Genomic DNA, 7,510 nt, shown 5'->3' on the forward strand with positions numbered 1-7,510 from the left:
ATCCTTAAAGAGTAACTAAACCCTAAACCAACTTTTTTTAGTTACTGATCTGTAAGAATGATGTTTTATTAGTGCTGTTCATTGATTTTAGTAAGTTTTTTGACATTTGAATATAAAGTGTTTCAATACTACAATATATGGTGTAAAAACGTCTGAGTGCTGCCCTCTTCAGGTTGAACAGTGGCTACTGCAGTTGAATTTTCCTATTGGATGTTGGGTCCAAAAAATAACTCGTGACGTAAGCAGGTTCAAGCTCTTGTTACGATCTCACCACACACTTGGTACAAGCTCAGTTCGTCCTCTCTATCTCTGTTGGGATCTGCCCACTTTTCTTGCATTTTTCAAATATTACCAGTGGGTGGAGTCAGGCTCTGACCCGGGGTTTAGTTACGCTTTAAGACATTTCCTGGAGCTGCGTGTGTCTGGTTCTTCGTCTGCAGCGCATATTAAGTTTCTGCCCGAGAGCGCCCCCTGGCTTTTGGATGTAGCGGCATTTCACCATAATTCATTGAGAAGCATAGTAAGCATTATCAGCCAATTTATAGGTGCACCCCTAATTTAGGTCTGTGTCTCTGCCTACTTTGAGAACCCCTGCTATAGACCATCATACGGTCCCCTCGTTATGGAAAAATACTATCATCACACCTGGGGAATGTGGTAAGAATGTCCACAGAAATACACGCATAGAGACCCACAGGGGGCGCAATGCGGGTGCCTAACCTAACCCAGGTTCACATGGAAACATCTAGTGAGCAGTGGCGGCTGGTCACTAGGGGGCGCCGCCCCCTTAAAGCTGGCCAGAGAGGAAAACTACTTTTACATGTTCCCAAAAAGTTACATATATAGTGCAAATTAATACAAAATAAATTCATTTAGTTGTACTATTTCACTGTTAGTCATGTTATAATTTATTTAAAACAATTACAAATCAAAACTGAGTTCGTTGTGTGTGTGTGTCATGTTTGTGTGTCTAGGGCGTACCCCTAATGAGTGTCTATGTAGATCAGGAAAAAGGGTAAAAACATGTGACCTGAGGCTGAGCTCTAAGTGGCTGGTTTCGGATCCGCCCTGGGGCGCAGGACTGTGCGCCCCAAACATTCCCACTTATGTTGAAAGCGAATCAATATTGCTTTTAATGTTTTTTACCTCTTGTGATTGGATCGTTCAAAGAGTCTCATAACCGCGTGAAAGATTGCTGTGTTAACTGATAGCTACAGTACAGATCAGTGAAAGCAAGTGAAATATCTTGAGATGAAGGAAAATATGCTTTTATCCTTACAAAATCACCCTATACAAGGTATTTAATTGATGAATAAATAAAGGATTAAGAAGCTTAGACCAGATCGACCAACGGAGTCAAATGATTGGCAGTCTGTGTTCTCCACCACTTCTCATGGCAAACGGAGTTGGCTAGCTGGATATCATGTAAGTCTTCTTGAGTTTTATGTTTTCCCTGTTTGCTGTTTTAAAGTCTGAATGCGTGATAGACGTGCACGACATGAACTTTTGTGGCACGTTTGAGCTTGTGTTGTGTGGACATGAGAGCGAGAGCTCATATAATCCGGTATATTTCGTGGCTTGGTCAACTTTGTTGTTAGTTTTGTTATTGTACAGTTTAAAAAAGCACCCACGAGAAAGCCACTGTTTTAAGGAAACTTCACGAACCGTGCATATTGAGCTGATGGACTGTAACAGTTACTTAGTCTGTTGTGAGGGGAAAATGTGCTTGTGCTATTGCTATAATAGCAAAAAGAAACGTACAAGCCTGTGATTAGGCAACTTTAGTGTCTCTTTTTGTGTGTGTTCGGTCGTGTTAAACGAAAAGTCTTTGACGGAGAAAATTTAAGCAGGATAAAGAAAAATATGAGTGCCATTTTGGCAGATTGCCCATACAACTCAACTTGAGAATGTAATTCCTATGTATGTCCAGTTGGTGGCAGTGTGTTGCTCAAATGACGCCCTGGTTTCTAGACATTCTCGCGATATTTTGATGTCATACACTGATTGGTCTGCGCATGGCTGCTGAAGTGAAACACTACAGGAGCGCTGCGACAAGACGCCTGTCTAAGGTAAAGATACAAAATCTAATGACAAGAGTCTGCATTAATCTGCCTTCATGCGTTTATTACATAAGATGGTTTCAGACGAGTTTAGTTCAATTCAGATTTTTACATGTTTATTGATATTTTAATTGCAGTAGTATTTTGTTATTTGATTTGTTCATATTTGCCTGTTCAGCATAAAGCTCTGTGTTTTATTGTCTCCGCTGTCACTGTGAGAAAAAAAACATTAATTCATCTGCTTCGTGTGATGTTAAAGTGATGCACGGTCTCCGTTTATCTGTTCTATAAACAAATGAATAAACACATTTGACTTGTATGCTCGTCTTGTAAGTTTATGATTAGAAATGGACATGTGAACGAAAATGAAAATAATTAATACATGAAATGACGGATAATAAATGACTGTGAAGGACTCTTTACAACGCTGTTAATCAAAAAAATGACGGAGATTGAAAATGTCTATCGCAACCAATCTGTGTGTGTGTGTGTGTGTGCGTGCGTGCGTGTGTGTGTGCATGCGTGCATGCGTGTGAATGATTACCTTGATATTAGTTCATTACAGATTCATAGTACATTTATTTTGTGCGTTTGATTTTCATCATTAAATGCTAATGATACTCATCACCTGATAAATGGCTATTAAGAGTACTGCATTACTACAGTAAAAGTTTGATTTTGAGTGTGTTTGCGCCCCCCCAAATTTTTTTAGCACCAGCCGCCACTGCTAGTGAGTGGCTTACAGCAGAAGCTCTGCAACATCCGCTGTCAAGGCAGTGGAGGAGTGAAAAACGCTATTTTGCGACGTTTTTGCTGTAAAGGCCTTCATAATGGTGCGGTTGTGGAGCACCAAAATAGAGGCTCCAAACCGACACGAGCCGGTCTCTAGTGGTCTATTCTGATTGGAATAAAGAACCCAACACGAACACTGTAAACCTAGTGAACGTGTTAGGTGTCGCCCAGCCAGCAGCTCTGTAGATGTCTGTTAGCAAGGAACCACGAGCCAATGCCCAAGATGATGCTACACTTTTTGTCGAATGTGCAGGCAGATTAAACGGGCGAGGAATACCCTGCTTTTCATACGCAAGGGTAATATTGTCCACAATCCAATGGGACATCCGCTGCTTGGTGACAGCATTCCCCTTCTGCTGACCACCGTAACAAACAAAGAGCTGTTCTGAGGTTCTAATTAGCTTTGTGTCCGAGTTACATACACACGTAGCGCACGCACCGGACATAATAAAGCCACGGCTGGGTCTGCCTCCTCCGGGGGCAGCGCTTGCAAGTTCACCACTTGGTCTCTGAATGGAGTAGTGGGAATTTTGGGCACGTAGCCAGGCTGTCTCAGTATTAAAATGGATTCAGCTGGCCCGAACTGTAGGCACGAATCGTTGTCCGGAAATTCATGAAGATCCCCTATCCTTTTTACCGAAGCCAAAGCAATGAGTGTTAAAGTTTTGAAAGTTAGAAACTTTACACTCACAGTATCTTAGACCCCGTTCCCACAAAACTACTTAAAGAGGTATTCCCTGTAGTGCCAACCCCAGTTCTAAATATCTTTAACTCATCGCTAGAAATAGGATACGTTCCAACAGCTTTCAAACTAGCAGTTATTAAACCGCTGATTAAAAAACCACAGCTTGATCAGGGAGAGCTTAATAACTTTAGACCTCTCAAATCTCCCTTTTCTTTCGAAAATATAAGAAAAGATAGTGGCAAGCCAGTTACGCACCTTCTTGACAAATAATAGTACATATGAAAAGTTCCAATCAGGATTCAGGCCCCACCATAGCACAGAGACAGCGTTGCTTAGAGTTACAAATGACCTCCTATTAACATCCGATCGTGGTGAAATCTCAATTCTTATAATACTAGACCTTAGTGCAGCCTTTGACACAATAGATCACACAATCTTACTCAATAGACTAGAAAACTATGTTGGAATCAGTGGTCAGGCACTAGCCTGGTTTAGGTCGTATCTAACCAATCGCTATCACTTTGTTTATGTAAACGAGGAAGAGTCATATCACTCCCTGGTTAAATACGGTGTACCGCAGGGATCAGTTTTAGGTCCTATCCTGTTCTCGTTATATATGTTACCCCTAGGAGACATTATCAGGAAACATAACATAAGTTTTCACTGCTATGCGGATGATACCCAGATTTACATCTCCTCACATCCCAGCGAAACACACACGTTTTCTAAGCTAACAGACTGCATTAGCGATGTTAGTGACTGGATGGCACATAACTTTCTTAAGCTCAACTCCAATAAGACAGAGATACTTATTATTGAACCGAATCGCTACAAACATAATATGTCAGATTACAAGTTGCCCATAGATGGCTGCACTGTGGTGCCATCTTCCACGTTTAGGAACTTAGGTGTGACAGCAACTTATCCTTCGATAGTCATATCGCCAACGTCTGCTGCACAGCATTCTTCCATCTTAAAAATATCTCGAAAATACGCCATATACTGTCTACATCTGACGCAGAGAAGCTTATTCATGCTTTTATGACTTCTAGAATAGACTATTGTAACTTGCTACTCGGGGGATGCCATGCAAATCAAGTAAACAAGATTCAGCTAGTTCAAAACGCTTCTGCAAGGGTACTTACTCGATCTAAGAAGTATGACCACATAAGCCCAATTCTGGCATCTTTACACTGGCTACCAGTTAAATATCGCATACAATTTAAAATATCACTAATCACCTACAAAGCTTTAAATGGCCTAGCACCCTCATATCTTAGAGAATTACTATCAGAATACAATCCATCACGCACACTACGGTCGCAAAATTCTGGTCCCTTGATTATCCCTAGACTATCAAAAGTGTCTAAAAGTGGAAGATCCTTTTCCTACTTAGCCCCTAAGCTCTGGAATGATTTACCAACCGATGTCCGAGAATCAGACACAGTCGATAATTTTAAATCTAGACTTAGATAGATAGATAGATAGATAGATAGATAGATAGATAGATAGTTTATTGTCCTGTGAACAGGAGATTTGTTTTCACAAACTGTCATACAGTACATGGAGGTAGTACAAACATATATACACAAAAACAACAACAACAACAAAACACAAGATGGTGAAAGTTCAGCTTTGTAACTTATTGAGGATTGAGATTGCTGATGGTACAAAGCTCTTTTTGAAACGAGCCCTTCTCCATGTCAGGGTCCTATACCTGCGGCCTGAGGGCAAGAGAGTGAAGTTGAAGTTGAGGGGGTGCTCTGGGTCTGTTGTTATGGAGTGGGCAAGGCGGGCTATTGCTCTGTCATTAAGTTCTGAAATGTTAGGTGTAGAGGAATGTATTATTTTTGAAGCTATGTGTGTGATTTTACTGAGTTTGTTTTTGTTAGTGACTGACAGCATAGTGTAAAAACTAGTGGAGCAGTATAACAAAATGGGCTGGATGATGCTCATATACAGAAGTAACAGAAGACGAGGGGCAATGCAAAGGGAGCTGAGTTTTCGTAAAACATGTAGACGTTGTTGTGAGCGTTTTTGGATGTCTGTTATGTGATGGTCAAAGGTGAGCTTATTGTCCAGGGTGAGTCCAAGGTATTTGAATTTCTCCACCCGTTCTATGATGTTGCCATGAATGGAGATCTGACTGAGACTGGGTGCGTTGCAGACCAGTTCTTTTGTTTTCTCAACATTGAGATGGAGAAAGTTGTCTGTGCACCAGTGTGTGAAGTGTGATATTGTATCGTGGTAAGCAGCAATGGTGGTATGATCATTGAGAAGAGCCAGAATGGCAGTATCGTCTGAGTATTTGTAGTATGTTGTGATGGGTGAAGGACTAATACAGTCATTGGTGTACAGCGTGTAGAGGAAGGGTGATAAGAAACAGCCTTGAGGAGCTCCAGTGTTAATTATAATGGTGTTCGATATGACAGACCCTATACTCACAGCCTGTGGCCTGTTGCTCAAGAAACTGTGAATCAGATGGATGTAATTAGGTGCAACATTGAGTTGGTGTAGTTTTCTAATCATCTGATGACGTTGGATTGTGTTGAAGGCTGAGCTTAGGTCCACAAAGAAAACTGCAGCAGAGTTACCAGATGTTTCCAGATGTTGAAGGAGGGTGTGAAGGAGACATACAACAGCATCCTCCGTCCCTCGCCTGGCTTTGTATGCAAACTGATATTTGTCCAGCTGTGGATTGACAGTTGACAAGATGATGCGGAGAATCAGTTTTTCATAGCATTTGCTTACTATCGGTGTGAGAGCAACAGGCCTGTAATGGTTGAACTCTGACGGGCGGGGTTTCTTTGGTAGAGGAATGATGGTAGAGATTTTCCATAGGGTTGGCCACCATGCTGTACTGTATGACTCATGCATTATTGAATAGAAAATCGGGGAGAGTTCCACTGCACAAAGCTTGAGCACCCTGGCAGGGATGCCATCCGGCCCCATGGCCTTGCCAACTTTGCATCTACTCAGCTCCTGTCGAACATCTACCTCTGTAAAGGGAGGAGATGTTGGTGGATCAAGAGGGAGAGCATTAAGTAGCTCACTACAGACAGCTGAGTAATCAGTGATGTCAAATCTGGAATAAAAAGTATTTAGGCTGTTTGCAAAGGTCATGGGGTCAGTGATTGTGCTATAATCCTGTTTCACATCCTGTCCTGTCAATATTTTTATTTTCTTGAATGCTTGTTTTGTGTTCATTGTAGAAAACTCATGTTCTATTTTCTCTTTGTATTTAAGTTTTTCTTTAAAACTTTTCTCTTCAACAAAGCATTCGCATAATTTGTCTAGTGAAGGTTATTAACTCGCAATAGTTATTTGTACGGAATAAAGCACTCACGGTCATAACACAGACCAACCAAATAAATAAATAAAAACTTCAAAATTAATTGCATTAAATAGTTTGCCACAGTTTGACACTGAACCTGCATTAACGACGACAGTGGGGCCTCTGGCCTTAGTCAAACGGGTTGGCACGTATGGTCGGGTTGCGATTTTGGAACTTTCGTGTGTCTTGTGAATAGTATGCCATACAAACCAGTTTGCCACTGAACCTGCATTAACGACGACAGTGGGGCCTCCAGCCTTAGTCAAACGGGTTGGCACGTATGGTTGGGTTGTGATTTTGGCGCTTTCTTTGTCTTGCGGATAGTATGCCATACAGACCCGTTTGCCACTGAACCTGCATTAACGACGACAGTGGGGCTTCCGGCCTTAGTCAAACGGGTTGGCACGTATGGTCGGGTTGCGATTTTGGTGCTTTCGTGTGTCTTGTGAATAGTATGCCATACAGACCCGTTTGCCACTGAACCTGCATTAACAACGACAGTGGGGCCTCCAGCCTTAGTCAAATGGGTTGGCACGTATGGTTGGGTTGCGATTTTGGCGCTTTTTATGTGTCTTGTGAATAGTATGCCATACAGACCCGTTTGCCACTGAACCTGCATTAACGACGACAGTGGGGCCT

The sequence above is a fragment of the Misgurnus anguillicaudatus genome, chromosome 6, assembly GCF_027580225.2.
Source record: "Misgurnus anguillicaudatus chromosome 6, ASM2758022v2, whole genome shotgun sequence".
Taxonomy (NCBI): Eukaryota; Metazoa; Chordata; class Actinopteri; order Cypriniformes; family Cobitidae; genus Misgurnus; species Misgurnus anguillicaudatus.